The following is an 8,652-nucleotide window of genomic DNA, read 5'->3' as shown; positions in this document are numbered from 1 at the left end:
ATGGCTGAGTATTTATCAATTAGAAAAAAAAAAAAATAAAACCATAAACATCTAAGAAATAAAATGTATTTAAAAAGAGAAAGGAGACAAGATCAAAAGAGAAAGCAGTAACAGACAAATTGCTATTTTATGTGATCTAAATAGTACTGCTGCTGTAACCCTCCATTTTTGGTTGTCAAAATATGATATATGACTAGCTATTTATATTGTTTTTCTAATTTTATTTCTTTGGTCTCCAAAAACTAAAATATAGTTCAATTCATTTTACAGTAGCATTACCAATCTGAAAACAACTGTTGAAGAATAATTATTTACTGCTTTGGTTCTCAAAAAATGTGGGCAACTAATGATATAGGCCAAATTTCTAAATTGCATAAATGTATGAACACCTGATATTATTATGCCTATGACACTTTTTCATGCTGAAAAAAATATGTTGGGTGGCTTAAGGGATATTCAGTCCCATTTGTAGACACGTGCATCTGTTTTTTGCATACATCCAAATCTCTCAGACTAGAGGTAGAAGTATATACCAGTAGGCTCTGAAGCTCATGGTTCATGTCAAACTTAGCTCAACGTATGGCTCAGTCTAAAGTTCCCTATATATTCCAGCCTTATAAGTAATGTATCAAAGATAAAGGCACATTTATTTACTTACCTGCAAAGTTCTTTTACAGTTACTGTTGCACTTGGCAGCTCGCAGGCTCCCCCCTCAAACCGCCGCATTCACCTCCAGCCTCAACTTGCCCCAATGTCACCCAATACCAGGGGAGACCACCGAAGAAAGCAGCAGCTGACCTCCGCATTCTGCTGCTTCTGTCCTTTCTACAACACCAGCGGGGCTCCCTCTCTGTCAGCATGGAAGGCCACCGTGCTCAGTCTGCATTTTATGCCGCAAGCTGTCCTGGCCCTCCCTAGATGTGCGCGAGCCCATTCCTCCCTCTCTTAAAGGGCCAGTGGTGGGAACAGGAGAGTGGCGTCCACTGATGACATCATCATCATCAAGGGACCATAAAAGGACTCAGCTGCAGTAGCCCCTTGCCTCAGCAATAGGTCGACTCCATTGGAGAAGCACTTTGCCACTGCGTTCCTGTTTCCTGCTCCTCACTTCCCTGTGTTTTATTCCTGTGTGCTATTACTGGTTCCTTGACAGTCTGATTTATCCTTTGAATTCTGTCTTTGTGGTCAGTCTTCCCTTTGTCTGTCTTCAGCGTCTCGTCTTTCCTCTATGGTCTCTTGTCCTCCTTCCTCCTCTTCATACCTCATCGCACTGGACTGGACTTCTTGATTTTCACCTTGGACTAGACTTCTGGCTTGACCTCAGATTGGACCTTGACACTTGTCCTCCACCTGTCTTTGACCAGAGCCAGCTCACAGTTTCTGATTGAACTCCACCTGTCCCGACCACTGCCTGAACCATGACACTGAGTGAACTGCCTGTCCTGACCATTGCTTGACCTGACTCCTCCTTCTTCACTGTGCTGGTCTACAACCTCTTCTAGCAATGGATCTTCACCTCCACAGAGGCCCGCGCCTAAGTCCAGCCAGCCATGGCATCCAAGGGCTCAATGTAAAGGAAATGAGGGCTGATATTGGTGAAGCTCCAGTTGGGCCTCTGCTCTAGCCAGCTCCACCTGCCAATGATCGGGACCTACAGGGCTCCTGCTTGTGGGTTGCGCCAACTCTACCTTGGCCTAAAGGTCCACTTCCGCAACAGACTGACAAGGCCATGGACCAGGTGGACACCTCAGACCTCCAGGTCATTCCAGGTCTAGCACAGAAGATTCTACAACAGCAGCAGTTCCTAGAACTCATGGCAGCATCGACAGAGCAGCTCATCACCCATCTGGACACAGTGGCTACCTTGGCTGCTCCCTCACCTCCGTCCCTTGACCGCATCACCTCCAGTGGTACCTGCATCACCCACACTATGGTTTCTGGCTCCACCCTGGTATGCTGGGGATTTGAAGCAGTGCCAAGGGTTCTTGAACCAGTATTTCATGCATTTCTCCCTCCAGCCAGCATGCTTTCTAATGACTCTGTGAAGACCACCTTTGTGGTCTCCCTGTTGGATGGGAAAGCCTTGGCCTGGGCATCCCCATTATGGGAGTGAGTGGATCCACTTCTGGAGGACCTACAGCAATTTGTCAAAGCCTTTAAACTATTCTTCTACAACCCGGGCTGGCTAGCCACCACTGGTTCTGACCTCCTCCACTTACGCCAGGGAACCAACAGCCTAATGGATTATGCAATTGACTTTTGGGCCATGGCCACAGTATTGAACTGGGGAGATGACAGCCTCCGCAACATCTTCATGGAAGTCCTATATTCATAAATCAAAGACGAGTTGGCTGCTCACAAACTGGACAACCTTATCAACCGCGCCGGGGGAATCAACCATTGCCTCCAGCAATGGGCCAGAAAGCTCCGTCATCCACGGAGACTGGTTGTTCTAACTCCCCAGTTTCAGCACCCCTATTCTCCACCTCTGACTACAGCATCAGCCCAGGATCGCCCTGAAGAACCAATGCAGCTCGGCCAGGGACGACTTGCCCTCAGGCCGAGGCAACATCCATGCCAGATGGGGCTCTGCTTTTACTGTGCTGGAACCGGATACATGCTCGCACAGTGCCCAGTGAGGCTGAGAAACTACCAGCCTAGGACCGGGAGGGGAGATGATCCTAGGCTTCATGACCCTGTCTCCTCAACTGTCTCTTCTGGTGACCATCTCTGTGAATAACCAGGAGTTTACCACCCAGGCCTTGGTTGACTTGGGCTTCAGGAGAAATTTCATAATGAAAAGCCTCGCCGACCACTTGCATCTCCTTACCGTTCCCAGGAAGACCCCACTGGTCATTTCCTCTATCCACAGAGATCCACTACCTGGTCGGATTACCCATGCCACGGTGCCCTTGACCATAGGACCTGGCCTTCTGCATGTGGAGAGCTTGGTTTTCCACATCATCAATAAGGCAGTATACCCCATCGTACTGGGTCTCCCATGGCTATACCTCCACTCTCTAAAGTTTGACTGCACCTCCTTACAACTGTCCAGTTGGAGCTCTATTGCCACAACTCCTACTTGCAAAGAGTAGAACCACCTGCTCACTTGCCTTTGGCAACCATGCTAGTGGGGCTTCCCCCACAGTACTCAGACCATGTTGATGTCTTCTCCAAAAAGGAGGGTGATACTTTCTTCCTACAGAGTTTATGATTGTGTCATCAATCTGCTGCCCAACTCCAAACTTCCTCATGGCAGGGTGTATCCATTATCCATCCCGGAGACCAAAGCAGAGACAGATTACATCAAGGAAAATCTTGACAGGGTTTCATCCTGACCTCAACCTCCTTGGTGAAGGCTGGCTTCTTCTTTGTCTTCAAGAAGGATGACTCCTTGCATCCGTGTATTGACTACAGAGGGCTAAATGCAATTATGAAGGAAGACCGCTACCCGTTACCACTCATTGCGAGTTATATGACCATCTCCAAGGATCAAGGGTGTTCACCAAACTTGACTTCCAAGGTGCCTACAATTTAATTTGGATTTGGCCCAAAGATGCAACACCCGGGTTGGACACTATGAGTACCTGATGATGCCATTTGGTTTATGTAATGCACTTGCAGTATTTCAGAAAATGATGAATGAGATCTTCAGAGACCTCCTCTATGTTTCTGTCATTGTGTATCTTGATGACATCTTCATCTTCTCGAAGGACCTCAACTCCCATCGCCAAGATATACATCGAGTATGCCAGAGGCTGAGAGAAAACAAACTGTACGCAAAGTTTGAGAAGTGCCTTTATGAAAAGAAAAGTCTTCCCTTACTAGAGTACATCATATCCAGCCAGGGCTTCCACATGAGCTAGGCAAGATCAAGATTATTCAGGCTTAGCCACAACCGACGAGTCTATGCATCCTTCAAAGATTCCTAGACTTTTCTAAATATTACCAGAATTTTATTCCCAACTACTCTGTGGCTCCCTTCACAGTGCTCATACACAAGGGGGCTAATACCAAGGTCTGATCACTAGAGGCTATCACTGCCTTTCAAGAATTGAAGGACGCCTTTCTACGAAGATCCTGCTTCCACCATCCAGATCCCACTCGTCCCTTCATTCTCAAAGCAGATGCTTCCACCCTGGGAGTTGGGGCAGTTTTGAGTCAGCACTCAGATAAGGGTGTTCCCCATCCATGCTCCTTCTTTTCACGAAAACTTTCCTCTTCGGAGCGTAATTATGGGATCGGCAATAGAGAACTGCTAGCCATTAAGTTCGCACTTGAGGAATGACGTCACTGGCTTGAACGAGCTCAGCATAGCATTACCATTCACACCAATCACAAAAACTTGGAACACCTCCATCATGCACAACAGCTAAATGCTCATCAGGGCCAATGGTCTCTGTTTTTTTGCACATTTTGACTTTGAACTAAGATATCAACCAGCCAGCAAAAACATTAGAGCAGACACCCTTTCCCAATCCTTCCTGGTAGAGGATGCCCCAGAATCTCCCAGACTCATTATAGATCCAGCCCAGATCCTCCTGGCAGCCACCAAGATGTCTCACCAGGGAAGACAGTTGTTCCATGAAACTCAGAAAAAAGGTGGCAAAATGTTTGCACAACTCCCCTGTCGCAGGTCACCCTGAAGGGCCTGAACATTTGCTATGATCCAACAATACTACTGGTGGCCCCAGATGCAAAAAGATGTCTGGGTCTAGGTGGACTCCTGTCCTACCTGCACACAGCAGATACCCTTGCTGGGATGACCCTGGGAGCTGTTACAGATGTTGCTAGCTCCCAGTGAATCCTGGACCCACTTGTCCACTGATTTTATAGTGGCTCTCCCCCTCTCTAACGGCTGCACAATCATTTGGGTCGGTTTCAACCATTTCTCTAAGTTGGTTTATTTTATTCCATTTCCTGGACTACCCAACAGCTTCGGAGTTGGCTCGCCTATTCATGCACCACATCTTTCACCTCCATTTATTTATTTATTTTTAATTTTTCTATACCGAAGTTCCTGTACAAATACAGATCACTCCGGTTTACATGATAACCACAAAATTCACTAGAGAGCGTTACATATAACAAATAGCAGATAACATATCCATGGCCTGCTCAAGCACATTGTCTCTGACCGAGGGGCCCAATTCACGGCCAAATACTGGAGTTCCCTCTGTAAAACATTTAACATCTCCCTGTATTATACAAAAGTGTATCACCCCCAAGCAAATGAACAGTCTAAGTGGACCAGCCGCACTCTGAAAAGTTTCCTTCAAGCTTATGCTATCAATATGCAATTTCAACTACTCAATTATCTTTTTTGGTGGGGAATGGGACCTGGTATTTATTATTCTATTTCTATTCTGCCTTTCTGCAATGAACTCAGATAGAGTATTTCTGTACACAAAATACAATAAATATGCTATCTGCCATTTCTTCTGGTTTCCAGCTCAATTAGAACCAGCCCCTATTTGGCTATGGCAGCACCATGAGCCTTCATTTGCAACTGGCTGTTTTGACCCCTATTTCTTTGATTCCCCCCCCCCCCCCCCCCCCCCCCGTTTCATTACAGTGATGATTCTCAGCCAGGAACATCTAATCATGTTGCCCTCTGGATTCTGGATAATGTGAACCCTAAGTCTGACCACTAGGTGTTGCCATTGTGTAAAGAGTGGGATTCCCTCTTAGAGGCTGTGAATATTACCTCTTCAGCCTCCCCAGCTCAGCTGGCCCATGGTTCAGTGGCCTGAACTCAGGTGTTCTGCATGGCAATGGTCACTACTTAATCTACTGGACTGGCTCCAAATGTTTAATTTCTGTAGATGAATATTAGCTGGACTGCTCTTGATCTGCTGGGTTGCTGTAATGTAATATGCTGGGGTTTTTTTTTTCCAAACAGAGCTTTCAATTATAAGAAATTCAAAATGCAGTCTTCAGGTCTGCACTCCAAAAATTACTATTTTTGGCTAAATACCTGGATGATTTGCTTTATTTTTAATTTGTAAAACCATTTTGGTTGGCTTGTTTCAAGCTAGGGAAACTGTCTATAAAAATAATTAATAAATAATAATAAATAATAAGATGAGCCATGCCTCTAAACTAACTTCAGTTCACCAGGGATACTGACTTAGTCCAGGATCTTCAGCTCTCAGTTAATAATAGAGAGGTCCATATTTAAAAACATTTGGCTGGCTAACTCAAAAGTTAAATATCAAAAATACACCATCAGTACAGCGAGCTGCTAAACTAGACAAACATCATCAAGAGCAATGCTCTGTTGCTGACGCTGAATAAACTTTTGAACGATATATTTATGTTTTCTATTCGTTTTGAATAAAGTGAATACCTACACAATAAATGGAATCAAATTTAAAAATTTTTTTAAATCAGTTTACCAAAAAATAATGAATGGAGTAGGAGAAAGGTTTCATACATGGTGTAGGTGCCCAGTACCTCTCTTAGGTGATTTTATAATCATTAACCTTCCCCTTCAGTGAACGAACAGCACTATTACAATACAAACCCTGTAAGGAGGAAACACGGCTGACATGTGTTTTGAAACAATCCACAGCAGCAAGTACAATAAAGTCAGCCATTCATAGACATTGGCACATATTGTCTATGTATGACATTTTTCAGGAACCTCCCACTTTTGCCATGGCCCGGGGGAAAAACATCAGAGACCAGATGGTGCACGCTCAAATAGACAACCAGGACAGTGGTGAACCCATAGTGGGCCATCGGCCATGTGGCCACTGTGCTTGGTGTGCACAAACCATCACAGGAGTACAGTGGGAAGACCCACTTTCAGGATATAAGATCTGGAGAAGGAGTAACACCAACTGTCAGTCCAACAATGTGGTATATGTAATTATCTGTACATGCCCCAAGTTGTATATAGGACGTACCATCAGACCCATTCGGGTAAGATTAGGGGAACACAAATCAAGATTTACCACATTGAAGCTAACGGCACCGATGGTTCAACATCTTGTAGATTCTGGACACAAAATCTCCGATTTAAAATGGACAATTATAGAGCAAGTACATCTCCCATCTCGTGGTGGGGATATACGCTCGTTTTTGGATTTACGAGAAGCTTTCTGGATATTCACTTTGAAAACCTCAGTACCCCGTGGCATGAATGATGAGCTTAATTTCAACAGCCTTTTGTAAACAATCGGTTTAGCGAAACATTTTTTGGTTCGCCATCAATCCCGCCCCCTCGCTGTTTGAGTTCTCAACCAGGTCGCAATTGGGCAGTGGTTTGTAAAAATCACGTCATCAAAAATCGAAAACGAGTCTCGGATGATGACTGACTAGAGTGATTCTTTCAGGTCCGTGCATCACATTTCCATCACACAGAGCAAGTTCCCTATCAGGTCCGACAGTGATGTCAAGAACACCGCCATAGCTCTGAGCTCTCTCATTGGTGGTTTCAGATCCGGTAGAAACATATATAAGGAGTCAGCTTTGCCTGATAGATCATTCTTCCCGGCGATCGGCAGAGGAGGATCGCCCTGTGGCTGAAACCTTGAGCTCTTGAGGAATCGTTAATTAAAGGTTGCAGACTCCGTGAAGTTGGTCGTCAGCAGACACTAAACTCCCTGAGGAAAGGCATTTTTGTCTGAAACATGTCGGGACCACTCAACAAGAAGGAGGACACACCAACTATAATCGGGGAAGTCTGTTTTTACACCTTTTATTGACATTTCATAGAGTTTCATTCAGTTAAATTTTGCAGTGTATGCATTTAAAAATATTTTGCCACGGAAGAGTCTTCAGGCGTCCTTTGGGACAACACTACTATTCTTAAAAAAAAATTTCAAAACATTTGTTAAAATCACTTGAGGAGGAGGGGGAAGGTTAATGATTATAAAATCACCTAAGAGAGGTGCTGGGCACCTACACCATGTATGAAACCTTTCTCCTACTCCATTCATTATTTTTTGGTAAACTGATTTTAAAAAAATTTTAAATTTGATTCCATTTATTGTGTAGGTATTCACTTTATTCAAAACGAATAGAAAACATAAATATATTGTTCAAAAGTTTATTCAGCGTCAGCGACAGAGCATTGCTCTTGATGATGTTTAACTCAAAAGTTAACCAGGAAAAATATTTGGCCACTTATGCAGTCAAATTCTAGCTGGCTAATAACATAGCCAGCTAGAATTTAGACAGCAAATTTAGGGGTGTTCCAGGGGCATAACTGGGAGGAGTTATTCAGATTTAGCTGGGTAACTTAGCCAGCTAAGCCTGGTCAAGCTAAAGACCTTTCCTAGTTAGCCAGCTATAGTTAGTTGGCTAACTTTAAGATAGTTGGCTGTATTCAGTAGTGCGGCTGTACTATTGACTATATCTCTCAAGTTAGCCAGATAAGTTTATCCGGCTAACTTTGCTATCCAGACTGTGTCTGAATATGGACTTCAGTATCTTTTGAATTTTTAATCCTCCTTCAAAATAATGATTGGGGTGCCTAACAGTATTTTAGTATTATGTTACAATGTCTCTATCCCTAAAAGCTTACAATATAAGTGGGTACCTGAGCCAATGGAAGATAAAGTAACTTGTCCAAGGTCACAAGGATTATCAGTTGGGGAAATGGAATTTGAACTCTGGTTCACAGTCTATTGCTTTACAACTGGG

The sequence above is a fragment of the Rhinatrema bivittatum genome, chromosome 6 (assembly GCF_901001135.1).
Source record: "Rhinatrema bivittatum chromosome 6, aRhiBiv1.1, whole genome shotgun sequence".
NCBI lineage: Eukaryota > Metazoa > Chordata > Amphibia > Gymnophiona > Rhinatrematidae > Rhinatrema > Rhinatrema bivittatum.
Note: the sequence above shows the minus strand (reverse complement) of the source record.